Raw genomic sequence first — 17004 nt, forward strand, 5'->3', positions numbered from 1 at the left:
TATAGCATAGTTGTTAAGCAAGAGGGCCCTGAAATCAGACTGAGCTCAGAATCCTGACTTCATTACACCATGTATCATTTTTTCAAGTTATTTAACCTCTTTATAATCCCTGATTTCTTCACCTATAAATTTCTTCATCTAAAAACACTTAGCAGAGTGCCTGCCACATAGTAAGCCCTCAATAAACACTAGCTCTTAAAGTGTTCCCCCTAAACGTTCTTCATATTGGCTTATATCCAATCAACTCCACTATAAATGGTCTTGTTAAGGACAGTAAACATTACCTCTGTGTCACTGAATTCAGTGGACATCTCTACGTGACTTGCCAGCAGCCTTTAATATAGATGACTAATTTCTCCTTGTTGAAATGTGGAAACTGGGAAGATGTTTGGAAGACTTAATAAAGGATAACATTTTGGATCAGGTGCTGGAAGGGGATTGTGGCATCTTTGTCTCTGGAATACTAAAACGTGATCAGCTAAACCATCATGTGTGTTAAAAATTCAACTGCCCAAAGACAGAGCCTGAGTTAGATGTTCTCTGAAGGTTTTTTTTATCTTTAGAGTCTGTGATTTTTCCAAATTAGTAAATGATAGCAGCTACAATGTGTGCAGCCATAGCTAAAATACAGAAATGGGCACTTTATACGTGTCCCTACAATCCTCACAAAAACCCTGTAAAGTGGTTATTGTCCACATTTAAAATTGATGAAATAGACTTAGAAAAACACAAATAATAAGGTCAGGAGGATACTGAGGGGTAAATTCGGAATATTCATTTTTTCATTTATATATTTATTCTTGTAAAAATTCAACCAATATTTATTGAGCACCTTCTGTGTGCCAGGCTTTGTCTTTAACACTGGTATATAGCATTTAACATAATAGATAAAATTCATGCCCTTGTGGAACTTGTGTTTTAGTAGGCAGAGAATATGACCCAGGACTATCTTGTTCCAAGGCCTGATTCAGTTCTATAATCTAGTACTATGTCCTCTGACTTGTTTTTGTATCATGTTACCATTTCACCGTGAAGTTGAATTTTTCCCTTTTTGAGGAACAGCAGAACCATGCACCAAGGAAATCAGACTATCTCTGCATTCTTTATCCTGGGCTTCACCGTGGGGTCTGAACAACAGCAGCTCATCTTTATGATGTTTCTGTGCATGTATCTAATCACTATGGCAGGAAACTTAATCATTATCATCATCCTGGCTATTATCAATGACACTCACCTCCACAGTCCCATGTGGAGACTTCTTTCTTGCCAATCTACCCTTCACTGACATCTGCTTCACAACCATTACAGTCCCCAAAATGTTGGCAGATATCCAAAGCAAGAGTGCAACCATCTCATCTGCAGGATGCCTTACACAGATGTACCTTTTTATGCTAGTTGACCTGGGCAACTTCCCCTTAGTAGCCATGGCATGTGACTGGTACATTGCCATCTGTCACCCATTACACTATGCTGCATTACTGAGTCCCAAGCACTGTGCCCATCTGGTAGTAATTCCATGGGTCATCTCCAACCTTGTCTCAAAACTGCATCTCAGTCTTCTGGGCCTTTTGACTATCTGTGATCAGAGAGAAATTCCACATTTCTTCTGTGACCTGGAACCCATTTTAAGGCTTGCTTGCTCAGACACCCAAATCAATGACTTGATCCTAGTCCCTGAGGGAGCAGCTATAGTCATCCCCTTTACCTTCATTCTTATCTCAGATGTCCTTATTGGTTGCACTGTACTTGGGGTTCCTTCAATAAAAAGGAAGTGGGAAACTTTCTCCACTTGTGTCTCCCATCTCTCAGCTGTATCCCTCTTCTATGAATCCATTGTTGGAGTCAACTTCCTCCCCTCTTCTGACTACTCAGCAGAAAGAATAAGTTGGCTGCCATCATGTATACAGTGATAACCCCCATGATGAACCCCTTCATCTATAGTCTCAGGAACAAGGACATGAAAAGAGCACTGAGGAGACTACTCAGCAGAAAAGACTTTCTCTGGAGATGGTGCGCTCCCCCATAAGGCACACCTGTATCAACTTCTTAGGCTTGGATGAGCATATAGAGAACCCAAAGCCTCAGGCTACTGTGCTACCTTGGCAGTTTCTTTCCCATCCATTTCCTGCTCCCAATCCAGGTGCAAGATTCTATATCATACTCATCTCTCCATAAAAAAAAAACATAGTAACAAAACCAAACAAAAATGCTGCTTTATCCCACAGTCCTTCACCACTTACATGCACAGTTTTCCCTAAATAAGCTCACAGATGTAAAGCCAGTACTTACTAATTTTTCTCTAATTTGGGGATTGTGTTTCCTTTTCCCTTCTACCAAACCTTACATGCCAGATCATTGATAGGAAGGAAGGGAGGAAGGGAAAGAGGAAAGGACAAAGTTGACAACAGCTCAATTATAGAGAATATCATTAAATATGTTAAAATTCACAACTTCTGAACAACAACTTGATTCTGACCATAATCCTTTTAAGTAAGTGCTATATCATTCTCATGAACTAGGCAAGAAAAGAGATGTACTAGCAAAAGAAAAACAAACTAAGAGAAACAATCGTATCACTTGTCCTCCTCTGAGCGCTATAGAGGCTCCCCACAAAAGTTCTTGAGCATTTAAGATGATCTACTACCAGTACTCACTCATCCACATTTCCAGAAGTATGAACTATCATTCACTACCCACCTGCCATCCTCAGAACACCGTATACTCCAGCAACACTGAACACTTAGTTATTCTTTGAGCAGTTTATGGCTTTGCATGACTCTTACCTTTGTACATTTTACATCTTCTCCCTGGAATATCTGTTCCACTCTCTCTTAATACAGATATTGGACACTGTTCTAAGGCTCCATCTCAGGTCTTATATTCTCTGTGAATTATTTCATAATTCTCTCAACTCTTTAGGTAAAATTATTCCCATCTGTCCTCTAGGTTTCTGTAGCACTTTATTTGGCTATTGTATCACTTATTGCAAAGAATTATAACTATCAGGCTATTTGTTAATGTTATACAAGATGATCTTGTCTCTTTGAGGAGCACAGGGACTATGTTTTGTTAGTCTTTATAGCTCTAGCATGGTATAATACCTGGAACAGAGTAGGTGTTCAGTAAATCGAATTGCTTAAAGGAGTTGTCATCTTTCAAAACAAAAAATTCACTTTTAGTTTATATTTGCTCATTTGTTGGGTGATACTAGATGTATCAATTAATCTTTTGAGCCTTAGTGTCCCACTGATACAATCCATGAAACAATATACTAACTTCTGCCTCTTTGCTACCCCCATGGACAATACAGGATATGTTTGAAGTTAAAACATTTTGAGGTAGAAGGCTGTGAAAGTACCATACCAGGTAGGTGCCAGGAGTCTAAAACAAATCAAGAGAAACATAAAGAAAATCAGGTATGAAACATACACGTGCATATGATGGCTTGAGTTACAATGGGTATTGAAGCTAAGACATAATGCTTGGGCCCTTTTATGCTTTATCTGTATAATATCTTAACATTTCATCATGGAGGAAATTTCAGGCTTTTCTTGCACCTAGTGCTGCTAAAATGTATCCCACAGAGTTGTACTGTCTACCTTGAATGAACCACACTCTGTTTCATGACATCTTCAGGGCTGAGTTTGTGGCTCTGTTGTCACGGAGGAACCACAGTAGTCTAGTCAGTGCTAATCAAAAGGGAGTTTGCAGATCAATGCTAATCACAGAACCATTACTCATCAGCAGAGAGACTGAGGTGAGATAAGTTTAGAAACTGAAGTGAACATTTAGAAACAGAACAATTTCACAGTGCCCTGAAAGTTTTATTTTATTTTACAAAACTATCAGTCTACAAAAATTTGGAAGTTATAAAACTAGAAGTAGCAGACTCTTCTCCTTCTGCTGCTTTGTCTACTTCTCCTCCTCCTTCTCCTTCTTCCTTTTCTTCCTCTTCTCCTGCTACTCCCCCTCCTTCCCCTCCTCATCTTTTGTCTTCTTCCTCAACTTAAAATCTTAAGCAGGGCTCTGTATAATGAATACCTTTTCAGCCAGTGCAATCAGGATCTGCTACTGATTTGTTAATTTAAAAAGTCAACTAAAGCCAAGAGACATTAAACACGCACACACATGCCCTTAACACTTTATTTTTCATAATACTATTTTGACTTAATCCATGTAAAGATATATTCCTTGGCTAATCTTTTTTTTGAGGTATTGTTAATATATAATCTTATGCTGGTTTCAAATGTACAACACAGTGATTCAACAGTTTACTCATATTATTAAATCCTCACCCCCTCTAGCGTGGGTACTATCTATCAGCATAGAATGATGTTACAGAATCACTGACTGTATTCTCCATGCTGTACTATCATCCCCATGACCAACCTATATTGTGCTTGCAAATTATTGTGCCCCTTTATCCCCTTCCCCCTCCACCCCCACCCGCCCCAACCCCTGACCCTTGGTATCCACCAGTCTTAGCTAAACTTTTGATGTTTGGCCAAGACCCTTTCTCTGACTATGGGTTGACTGATTGGGTTCTGTGTTACCATTCTTGCATAAACTTCACCCTTAATGCACCATCTTCGACTTCCAGTTTCAGTTTCTTTAAAGTGAAGCAATAACTTAAAGACACTTGCAAAGCAAGCTAAGTGGATAATCCTCCTTGGATAGTTTTCAATTTTGTCTCCAATTTTTTACATCTAATTCAACAACATTTTTAGTGACCTGCTTTTACTCAGTCTTTTCAATGAGTGTAACTTAGTTTTTGTAGAAACAACTTTCTTTTGCCTTCGTATTGTGTTGGCTAATACTACATTTAACAAAATTTATACTTAAAAAACACAACCAACTTTTTTTTTCAGGTTGCCACAAACTTTCAGTTTGTAAAAAAAAATGCATTATCTACAAAGTGCAGTAAAGTAAAACACAATAAAATGAAGTATTCCTTTTACTACCCAGAAGAGTCACAAAGCTTGCTGGTTAACAGTAGAGAGATGGAAGCTTGACACCGAGGTTGGAACCCTGATGCCACCCTTTATTAGCAGTGTGATAATGGAAACGTTACTTAGCCTGTGACCCTCATTATCTTCTTTTTTATTGAAATGTATTTGATATACAATATTATATTAGTTTCAAGACTACAACTCAGGGATTCAACAGTTACATGCATTATTAAATCCTCACCCCAACTATGCAGTTACTATCTGTCAACATAGAAAGATGTGACAGCACCACTGACTATATTCTCCATGCTGCCCTTCCATCCCTGTGACAAGCTTATATTATAATTGAGATTTTGTCCCCCTTTATCTCCTTCACCTACCCCACCCACCCAACCTAACCTCTCCCCCATGGTAACCACCATTTACTTTTCACACAATTGCCTCTTAATAAGGTAACACAGAACTGAAAGGGCAGGACCATACTGTGTGGGCATGGAGACTAGCTAGCTAGCTACAAGTACTTATCAGGGCATGGCCATTTGACTATGGGTTTTCCACAGAGTATGGAGAGTGTCTAATGTTGAGAGTTATTTACATCAAGATTTAGTTAAGAAAGAGGTTAGTGCATATTCAAAAGACAAACTGCTTTGATTAAAGCTGAGGCAGGGGATCTAAGAAACTGCCTGTTCAGTCTGCTCCTCACCTTATCTTGGCTTTTACATAGAAATTTAGTCTCTAATAAGAAGCAAGAATATATACCAGCTGCTGACTACAGGTTGCCCATGCTCTGAGGAATATCACCTCTCCTCTCTTTCCTTTCAAATTAGCCAAGATTGTCGTTGCAGGATAAATATATACATAATTTCTTCCCACCCCATAAACATGCTCACCAAGTTGATGAGGGACAGCAAAAACAAAGTAAACAGAAAAGGAAGTAATGAGAGTGGACCATTTACACACCAACAAAATTAGATTTCAGTTCTCAGGTCATACCTTAAGGCCGGAAAAGGCCAAATGGTTAGTTTAAGATATTGGTCAAATGACAGAAAATCTCCTGTGGTGTCTGAATTACAAGTGAGGTATCAAAGAGAAGGCCCTACCTATAACTTGCTGACTTTACCACTTTTGAGGAAAGGTAGTTTTTTGGAACATGTGGCTTCCAGAAGGCACAACTGTGTCTTATTCATCTCTGAGGCCCTAATCGCAACCCTAGTGCCTTTCACAGAGTAGGTGCTAAAACTACTTGTGAAATGAATGAATAAAAATTTGCCTATAGGTCCAAGATTTGGGGCAGAATAATGCCTGAGTCTGGGATTTGAGATAAATCAGTCATCTGATCCCTTAAACATCTGGAGCTTCACCAGATCTGATTGCATATTCCATGGCCAGAATAAATTCATTTGTAGGTAAAGTCAGTAGTGTCTTATAAGGTATGATCTGAGATGCCTCAAAAAAAGGGGATATATGTGATATGCTTATGGGATTGTGTATGAAGAAATGAGGAAACCCAGTGTCTTTATTACATATATATCTGATCATGATGCTCTCAATGCCAGATATGGAAGATGGTTCTTACCACCAGGAGCTTACAGTACTCTAGGACAAACAATCTTGATGTAGACTAATCAATAACAAAAGGAAAAACACTATTTAATGCAGTGACATATGAATGATGCTTTTATAGTCTGAGTCAACAAAGAATGAAATATCTACTGAAAAAGGAGAGTTTTTTTTAACCAATGCACACAGCATGAATAGTTCTGGCTTTGAGTCTCAGCTACTTTAGTTCTTAGGTGTGTGACCTCGGTTAAGTCATTCCCCTTATTTAGTCTTCAAATTTCTTTGTGTGAAAAATAAGGTAGATAATACCTATCTCAGTTATTTGTTGCAGGGATTAAATAAAATATTATGTTCATAAAGTGCCTGGCACATGATACATGCTCAGTAAATGTGAATGTTCATTTTTCCTTCCTTCCAGCCTCCCTCCCTCCCTACCTTCTTCCCTCCCTAACTTCCTTCCTTCCTTCCTTTCTTCCTTCCTTCCTTCCTTCCTTCCTTCCTTCCTTCCTTCCTTCCTTCCTTCCTTCCTTTCTTCCTTCCTTCCTTCCTTCCTTCCTTCCTTCCTTCCTTCCTTCCTTCCTTCCTTCCTTCCTTCCTTCCTTCCTTCCTTCCTTCTTTCCTTCCTTCCATGTTTAGACCCTTAAGGTCCAAAAGGACATTAACTCTGTTCCAAGTCATCTGAAAGTTTACCTCAAAGGTGAGAGAGATTTTAAAAGCTTTCCAAAAGAAGGAAAGAAAATAACTTGACAATAAAAATAGATGTGGAAGAAAGAGTTCTATGAAGAATCAGAGGAAAGATTTAGTCCAAAGTAATATAGTCATGTACCAAACATTAAGAAAAATAAGAAACTTCTTAAGCATCTTCTTGCATAGCTCTTACCCAGACTGGTCTTGAACCTTACAGAGGAGCCCTTTGAAGTAATCCATCACTTTCATTTTTCTAAAGCAATAGATAATGGGGTTTAACAAAAGAATTATTATCATTTGATCCAGCATCCTAAGATCTAGGAGTTGAAGGTTCTGGTGCAAGATGATGATGCAGGAAGATTTTGAACTCACCTCCTCCCATGGACACACTGAGTCTGCAGCTACATATCAACAATTTCCTCTTTAAAAAATCTGAAGGCTGGTTGAGTGATGATTACATGTCAGGCAAATGAGAAGAAAACCACAGTGAAGCAAGTAGAAGAGGCTGGGACACAGTCTTGCCATAAAACCCAGAACCAGCTCAACAATCCCAAACTGAGAGAAAACTTAAAACCCGGAGCTTCTCTCTAAAGAGTGAAGGAGTCAAACCCCACATCAGACACCTCAACTTTAAGCACCTGCACCTGATAGACAAGCTCCAAAAACATTTAACTTTGAAAACCAGTAGAGCTCCTGTCCCGAGAGCCACAAGATTGTGGCAATCTGGGAGACAGCTCTTCAAGGGCCAGTACACTCAGACTTAACCCACTTTAGGGCCCAGCTCAGAGGCAGCCCATCATCCCCAGACTTACAGTGAAGGAGGCTTACCTGCTTATATTAAGGTCTCTGAGGGGCAGGCATCTAATTTAACATGCACATCTAGAAGCGTGCTGGAACTCTCTGGGAACAGGTACTGGTGGGCACCATATTTTTGCTCTCCCAGGAGGGAAATTCTACATGCATCTGGTGCCCCACCCAGAGGACGCCTCCTGTAAGCTTGAGTCTGTAAGCCAGGGAAGCCTGCGTTCCTAGCACCACGGGACTGTGATCATCGAAGTCTCCTAGACAGAAGCTTATGCCCCCTGTCTGGTGTCCCAGTTTTTGTGGCTACTGCTAGGGGATACCTCAACATTGCCTGGCTCTGGCGGCCAGTGAGGCTTATACTTGCGGGTCCCATAGGACTGTAACTAATGGGGAAAGAGTTCGACAGCTACCCACCCCAGGGCACAGCAAGAGGCAACAGACCCAGGGGCTCAGTCTTTCTGTGAAGCATGCCTATTAGCTACTCATCATGGCTGTTGCCTGAGGGCCAGGCTTCTAATTGAATACACATCTAGGGGTTCACGATAATCCCTTCCAGAGACCTCGGGACATAGGTACCATCTTCATGCTCTCCCTCTGCTGCACTCCAGAGCACCAGTGTCTCCTGGAGGGGAGCTTTACATATGGCTGGGGATGTTTGCAGCTGCCACCCAGGAGATGCCCCTGACTCACTTGGCTCTGGTGGAGGGACCTGCATTCCTGGGTCCCAGAGGGCTGTGGCATTTGAAGAGAGAGTTCCCGGCAGGCTGCCACCCTTGGACACTGCACAGACAGAAGGCTGAAGTGCACCCCCCCCCCAAGTCTTTCTGTGAAGCAGGCCGCTTTGCTCATCCTGGAGGTTCAGCCTGAGGGGCAGGTTTCAGGTTTGGACCATGGAGCTGCTCTCAAGGAACAGACGCTCTGTACACCATCTTGGCACTCTCCCTCTGCATTGCTCCAGTTCACCGATACCTCCTAGAAGAGATCTCATACACTCCTCTAAAGCCCCAGTTTTTGTGACTGTTGCCTAGGTGTTCCTGCCAGATCCACTGGCCAGCAGGGCTTACACTTGCAGTTCCAAAGTACACTATAAATTTGCATACTATCAAAAGCCGTTGCCTGTTGGACTGGCTTCCAAGCAGCCTGAATCTATGTTCAGAGATCCTCCCTCTGGGGACACCGACAGGTCTTGGCATGTCTTCAAGTACTGGGAGCTATTAAAAATGTCAGAGGCTGCTTGGACAAGCACAAAGGTTTGAAAGATGACAAAGAACTGCGGCAGGGTTGAACAACAAAGTTCACCTCCTATAGGAAGCCACTTCTTGAAGACTGGGATTGGTAGTTGTTTCATCTACTGTATAGAAACTAGCAAAAGAGGTCCCAGTAAAATGAAGAAACAGGAATGTGTTCAATTGAAAGGATAAGATAAAACCTCAGGAAACAACCTTAATAAAATATCAGATAAGTAATTTACCTGATAAGGAGTTCAAAGTCATGGTTATAAGAATGCTTGCTAAACTGAGGAGAAGAATGGATGAACATAGTGAGAACTTCAACAAAGAGATGGAAAATACAAGAAAACACCAAACAGAAGTCACAGAGCTGAAGGATACAACAGCTGAACTGAAAACTACACTGGAAGGGTTCAACAGCAGACTAGATGGAGCACAAGAAACAATCAATCAACTCAAAGACAAGGCAGAAGAACTCACCCAATAAGAGAAGTGAAAAGAAAAAAATGTGAAAATAACATAACGAGTTTATAGTATAACATCAAACGGACTACCTTTCACATTACAGAGGCCCCAGAAGGAGAAGAGAGAAAGAAAGAGGCAGAAATCTTGTTTGAAAACATAATGGCTAAAAAATTCCCTAACCTGGGGAAGGAAACGGACATCTAGATCCAGGAATTCCAGAAAGTTCCAAAGAAGAGGAACCCAAAGAGACCCACACCAAGACACATTATAAACGAAAAGTTAAAGACAAGAAGATGATAATAAAAGGAGCAAGAAAAAGAAAACTTGTTAAGTGAAAGGGAACCCTCATAAAACTATCAGCAGATAGCTCAGTAGTAAATTTTCAGGTAGGAAGGAAGTAGTGTAATATATACAAAGTGCTGAAGAGACTGGCAGCAGTCAAATGTGAAGAAAAAGAAAAAAAGGCTTTGAATTTGACAATAGCTGAAGGGACCTTAAGAGAGTGGCAACGATCAACACGTAAGAGATAAGGACCATCTGGACGAAGACCCAAATGAAAAATAACAAGTAATTAACTATGTGGGTGTCTGAGCAGGAGAGTATCAAAAGGGCGGAAATGTCACAAAAGAAGCTGCTAATGATTTGGACTCACAGAAGTCAAATGTGAAGGTAAAACGTCCTAAAAAGCACAGCATTAATACCTCCAACTACACAGCATGCAGCCACTAGTCAGATGCAACAAACCTGGGGCACGGTGACAAGACAGCAGGGGGTATCTGATTGCTCTGTGACGTTCCTAGGCCAGAGAAGCTAGAACATAAAATAACATTGAGTACTCACAAAGAAGGAAAATATCAGCATTTGGATCACATAGCAGGAAAAGGAAACGATCTTTTCTCTGAAAAATTTCACCAGCACCTTGGAGACTGTGGTAGGGGTAAAATGGAAATCTGAGAAGGATAAGCTTCAGAGGAAAAATTACATTGTAGTTTGGAAATCGGACTAATGTTGATAAGGGTTGGCAAGCCAAGGTTTCTTACCGAAGGGCCCATATATACTGAGACAAGCAGCTCAAAGGTGAGCACTCGGAATTGCAATCATATGTGATTCTAGATGAAACAAATTCCTTCACCGAATTTTGTCAGCAAACTTACTCTTTTGTATGTCCCTGGTCACAACTGCTGCATTTTATTAGTTCAGCAGAAGAATACTCCATCACTAAGAATAGAAATAGAATTTCTGTACACACACGCACACACACACACACACATACAGTCACACAGTACTCTGTGGTGATATGTAGACTATAGACTGCTACTTAATGCAAGAATGCGAGCTGTCTTAGTTTGGGCTGATATAACAGAATTCCATAGACTGGGTGGCTTAAACAACAAATATTTATTTCTCATAATTCTGGAGGCTTGGAAGTCTATAATCAAGATCATTGCAGATTCAGTATCTGACAAGAGCTCTCTTCCTGGTTTGCAAACAACTATGTTCCTGTTGTACCCACAGGAGGGAGAGGGAGAGGGAGTGAGAAACAGGGAGAGAAATATCTCCTGTCTCTTCCTCTTTTCATAGGAGTATTAATTTCATCTTAACGGCTCCACCGTCATGACGTAATCTAATTCTAATTATCTCTCCAATTCCCCACCTCCAAACATAATCACTTTAGAGATTAAGGCTTCAACATGTGAACTGGGGGGACACTTTCAGTCTATAACGCTTTGGCCCTGCCTCCCCAAAATGCATACCCTTCTCCTATGCTAAATACATTCATTCCCTCCCAATAGCCCAAACAGTCTTGTCTCATTCCAGCATCAACTCTAACGTCTGAAGTCCAAAGCATCATCTAAATATTATCTAAATCAGATATGGGTGAGACTTGGGGTAGGATTCATCCTGAGACAAAATTCCCCTCTACCTGTGAACCTGTAAAACCGGACAAAGCATGTGCTTCCAGAATACAATGGTGTGACAAGCATAGGATAGACATTTCCATTCCAAAAGAGAAATGGAAAAGAAGAAAGGGGTGATGGGTTCCAAACAAGTCTAAAACCTAGCAAGGCAAATTCCATGAGATCTTAAGACTCAAGAATCCTCCTCATTGGCCCGATTCTCTGGCCCTCCACCCACCCTGGGGTGACAATGTCACCCCCACAGCTCAGCAGGTTGGGCGCTCTCACCTCAGCTTGGTGGGGCCCTGCTTACACCTTGCCTCTCTTTGGGGACTCTGACCTTGAGGCACTGAGTGGGGACATTCTAGATGGGGGGAATCTTACCCCAAATCTCACCCATATTGTTGAGATATAATTGACATATAAGTTTCAGATGTACAACATTATGATTAAATATTAGCATATATTGTGAAGTGAGCACCACAATAAATATATTTAACATCCATTACCACACAGTTACAAAATTTTTTTCCTTGTGATGAGAACTTCTAAGACCTACTCTCTTAACAACTTTCAATGCAGTAAAATGCAGTACTGTTAACTACAGTCACTAGGCTGTACATTACATCCCCAGGTCTTATTTATATAATAACTGTAAGTTTGTTTACAGTTTTCTTTTCTCTTTTCCATTTCTCTTTTGGAATGGAAATGTCTATCCTATGCTTGTCACACCATTGTATTCTGGAAGCACATGCTTTGTCCGGTTTTACAGGTTCACAGGTAGAGGGGAATTTTGTCTCAGGATGAATCCTACCCCAAGTCTCACCCATATCTGATTTAGATAATATTTAGATGATGCTTTGGACTTCAGACGTTAGAGTTCATGCTGGAATGAGACAAGACTATTTGGGCTATTGGGAGGGAATGAATGTATTTAGCATAGGAGAAGGGTATGCATTTACCTTCACCTATTTCCCCCACTCCCCACCCCCACCCCCACCTCTGGCAACAGCCAATCTGTTCTCCACTTATGAGTTCTTTTTTTTTTTCTACCTTCCACATGTAAGTGTGATCTTATGGTATTTGTCTTTCTGTGATTTACGTCACAGCACAATGTCTGACCCAGCCTTTGAAACCAAAAAGCCTGTCCTCCAGGCCTGTGGTGGGGGTGGCAGCCCTGAGGTTCTCTGAATCACCTTTGCAAGACTTCTTCCCTTTTCTTGAAGGAAAGCACATGTTTGCAGCCTTTCTTCATTTCATTCCTTTTTCTCTGCTTCCTTTAGTCTCAAATAGCGATGTTTCTTCTGGTACAATCCCATTTGTAATCCTAGCTTCTGCTGAGATAACTGATTAAATCGCTGGTTCATACCCACACTAATCTCTTCATCAAATGGTTAGTCAGCCACACACCTTTAGTGTTCTTTTCAGAACAAGCATTGCCATTTTTTTCAATATGGATAAGCAGAAGTTTTCAAATCTTCACATGGTTTCCATTTTGCTTAATGTTTCCTTCTTCAATTCATTTCTCTCATCTCACATTTTACTATTAGAGTAGGGAGAACCAACCTACTGTCTCATCAATTTGCTTAAAAATCTCCTCAGCTAAACATCCACTTTCGTTGGTCAGAAGTTCCACCTTTCCAAAATGCTAGAACATGAACACGATTCAATATTCTTTGCCATTTTGTAACAATGAGAGCCCTTCTTCCAGTTTCCAATGACACATTCCTCATCGCCATCTGACATCTCATCAGGATCACTCTTAATGTCCATATTTCTACCAATCTGTATGTGATTGCGTAGGTCTTCTCTAAGAATACAGAAAATTTCTCTATACCTCTCCTCTTCTCTTTCTGAGCTCTCACCAGAATTACCTTTAACAGTCCTTCCATAGCAATGTAGGCTTTTTCTAGAATACACCTCAAAACACTTCCAGCCTCTACCCACCACCCAGTGCCAAATCCACTTCCACATGTTTAGGTATTTGTTACATACAACAGCACCCCACTTCTCAGCACCAATTTCTGTCTAAGTCAGTTTGGGCTACCCTACCATAGACAGGGTAGCTTAAAAAATAAATACTTATTTCTCATAGTTCTAGAAGCTGTGAAGTCCAAGATCAAGATGCTGGCAAATTCAATGATCTTGTGAGGGCATCTTGTACTGATTTGTATACACCGCCTTCTTTCCGTATCTTCACGTGGGAGAGAGGAGGCGGGGTGATCTCATGTCTATTCCTCTTTTTATAAAGGCATCAATCTCATCAACAAAGTCTCATCGTTACAACCTAATCTAACCATAATTACCTCTGAAAGACCCCCTTGCCAACTACCATCACACTGGGGATTAAGACTTCAACATATAAGTTTTGGAGGGACACAAATATTCAGTCCATAGCACAAGTCATTCTTTCTGGAAGACTAAAGCAGAGACCCTCCTTTAGATCTTATCTGGAAAAAGCAGGTATGTGATATCAACCAGATTAATCCACTGTCCCAATATAGGCATATCTGTTTTATTGCACTTCACTTTATTGAGCTTCACAGATATTACAATTTTTACAAATTGAAGATTTGTGGCAACCCTGCATCAAGCTAATCTACTGGCACCATTTTTCAAACAGCATTGCTTACTTCCTGTCTCTATGCCACATTTTGGTACCTCTTGTAATATTTCAAGCTTTTCTATCATTATCATATTTGTTATGGTAATCTGTGATCAGTCATTACAACTCATTGACAGCTCCGATGGTTATTAGCATTTTTAACAATGAAATATTTTTTCATTAAGGTATACACATTGTTTTTTAGACACAAAGCTATTGCACACTTCATAGCCTCTCATATCTCCTACCTAGAACATAGCTTAATGCTTTGTATGCAGCAGATGGTTTTAGAAATTTTCATACTCTTTGGCCATGTAATGCAACTTTTGGGAAAGTAACCCAAAAATAATCCCAAAGAGGGAAGTAATGTTTAGTGCAAAGTCATTAATTCTGAAGATGACTGCATTTTCTAACTCACTTGTATTTTGTATATTCCAATATGCTGTTACAAGTACTTGGCTTCTGAAGTTCATTAATTCATTCCACGTTCATTTACAGAAGACTTTGTCCAGGCCACACAATGTTTTACATTCTGGTAGCACAGATATGCAATGTAAAATTCCTGTCCTGAAGGGGCTCACAGGTTAGAGGTGGAGAATGTCACAATGTGGGATAATAAGTGCATGTTAGGAACCATCTGAGCTCTGAGACCAGATACATAGTAACTACATTTACTGCCCCTGTGTGGGACTTTGGGATTCAGTGGCTTAAGACTCCGTAAGAGTTCAAACTGAGATTCACATTGATTTGGAGTGGTACCATTCTGAGTCAAATGATCTAATTCAAGATGACCATAGAATTGGAATTCTCCAGTCCTCTAGACCTTGTCACACAGTGCTTTTGTATGCAGTGCTCTGTTTACCTCTGATAAAATCTTGAACTTTCCAAAGGTGCACATTTGCACCAAAAAAAGTCAACCTCAAGCACTCAAAGTTCACCTGAATGCATTTTATATGATAGAAACAATGTATACACAAAACAATGGAGATGAACACAGTCCAGGACAGGGAATCAGCCTACATTCCTGAGAGAGGACGGAACACAAAGCTAAGAGGAAGAAGAAAATATACGTTCACTTTGCGTTTCACAGAGGTCAAATAAGTCTTTGCTAACAAACACTATCACAGAGGTCAATAAATTTAAACACGCCTCTAAAAATAATGTTTTATGTTGTTATTTTAAGTGAAGATAAAAACTCTTGATTTGAAATCTCACAGGCCAATCAGAGAAAGAACACCTTAGACTCTAGCATCTAGAAGAGAAGTACTAAATCATGTCTGCTCATCACACTCGTGCATGCTGGTACTAGGACCCCATGCTGGATTTACTTAATTAGAATCTCTGCATGTGGGTCCTCATCATATGTTTTTTGTGTGGAGAGTAACGGACTTTACTGAGGTATAATTTTCATCCAAAAATGTACCTGATTTAAGTGTACAATTCAGTGAGAGGGAACAAATGTATGTATCTTGTAACTAACACCCCACAGCAAAATGTAGAACATTTACATCACTCCACAAAATTCCCTCCAGCTCCATCTCATCAACATCCCATCATTGACAACAAGCAGCTACTGATCTGTTTTCCATCACTATGTATTAGTTTGTCTGTCCTAGGCTTTCATTTAAGTGAATTCATACAGTACCTAGAACATACCATTTTTTAAAGTTTCCGAAAGTGATTCTGGTGGAGAGTTAATGTTGGGAACCACAGATATAGAGGTGTCCATAAAGGACAGAATCAAAGATGACCAGCATGAGCTGGATATAAATAAGCCAAAGGTTTTGGATCCTAGAAGCATGTTTATTTAAATCATGATTGAAAAATCATCCTTATAAAATTCATATGGTTCAAAACTAAGGGCCGTGCAAAATTATTGGATGGAAATTGATATTTACATTTAACTACATTTTGAAAACCTATTGTGCCAAATTAATACATAGATAAATGATACATCTATCAGATTAATTGCTGAATGCAATCCCCTACGTATAACATTTTAAAAATTCTGCCTCAGATAGAAGGCAGAAAAGTTATGAGGTTTTAAAAAGTTATTAAAAAATTAAAAAATAAATACAAAATTCTGCCTTAGTGGGAAATCACCCAGGTATGAAAGCACATTTTTTTTTATTAGCAGTGTAAGACTACAGTGTGGAAGGGGAATGAGGTCTGGCATTGATGACACATTTTAATAGACTCAGTCATGAGTGCCATAATAAGAATTGCTGGCATGAGCTGAATCAATAAGTGAGTATACAAGACCAATTACCCGTTGTCATGGAGCAATGGTCTGGACTCTGACACTGTCTCCATGGGTGTCTTTCCATTTTTATTCTCAACATTGCCCATTTACAAAAAAAGGTTGAACCAGATGCTTTCAAAGGTTACTTCTGACATTAATATTCTTTTTTTATATATTCTTTTATTTTGGTATTACATGAGCAACATTATGGTTACTAGACTCCCCCCATCACCAGTCCCCACCACAAACCCCATTACAGTCACTGTCCATCAGCATAGTAAGATGCTATAGAGTCATTACTTGTCTTCTCTGTGTTATACTGCCTTCCCTGTGCTCCCCCCTACATTATGTGTGCTAATCATAATGTCTCTCAATCCCCTTATCCCTCCCTTCCCACTCATCCTCCCCAGTCCTTTTCCCTTTCATAACTGTTAGTCCATTCTTGGTTTCTGTGAGTCTGCTGCTGTTTTGTTCTTTCAGTTTTTTCTTTGTTCTTATACTCCACAGATGAGTGAAATCATTTGGTACTTGTCTTTCTCTGCCTGGCTTATTTCACTGAGCATAA

General features: G+C 40.0%; 1 pseudogene; it reads left to right on the plus strand.

Moving 5' to 3' along the window:
* Positions 1-1013: 1013 nt before the first annotated feature.
* On the plus strand, positions 1014-2026 carry LOC118935121 (olfactory receptor 1468-like; annotated as a pseudogene).
* The last annotated feature ends 14978 nt before the right edge of the window (positions 2027-17004 follow it).

The sequence above is a fragment of the Manis pentadactyla genome, chromosome X (genome assembly GCF_030020395.1).
Source record: "Manis pentadactyla isolate mManPen7 chromosome X, mManPen7.hap1, whole genome shotgun sequence".
NCBI lineage: Eukaryota > Metazoa > Chordata > Mammalia > Pholidota > Manidae > Manis > Manis pentadactyla.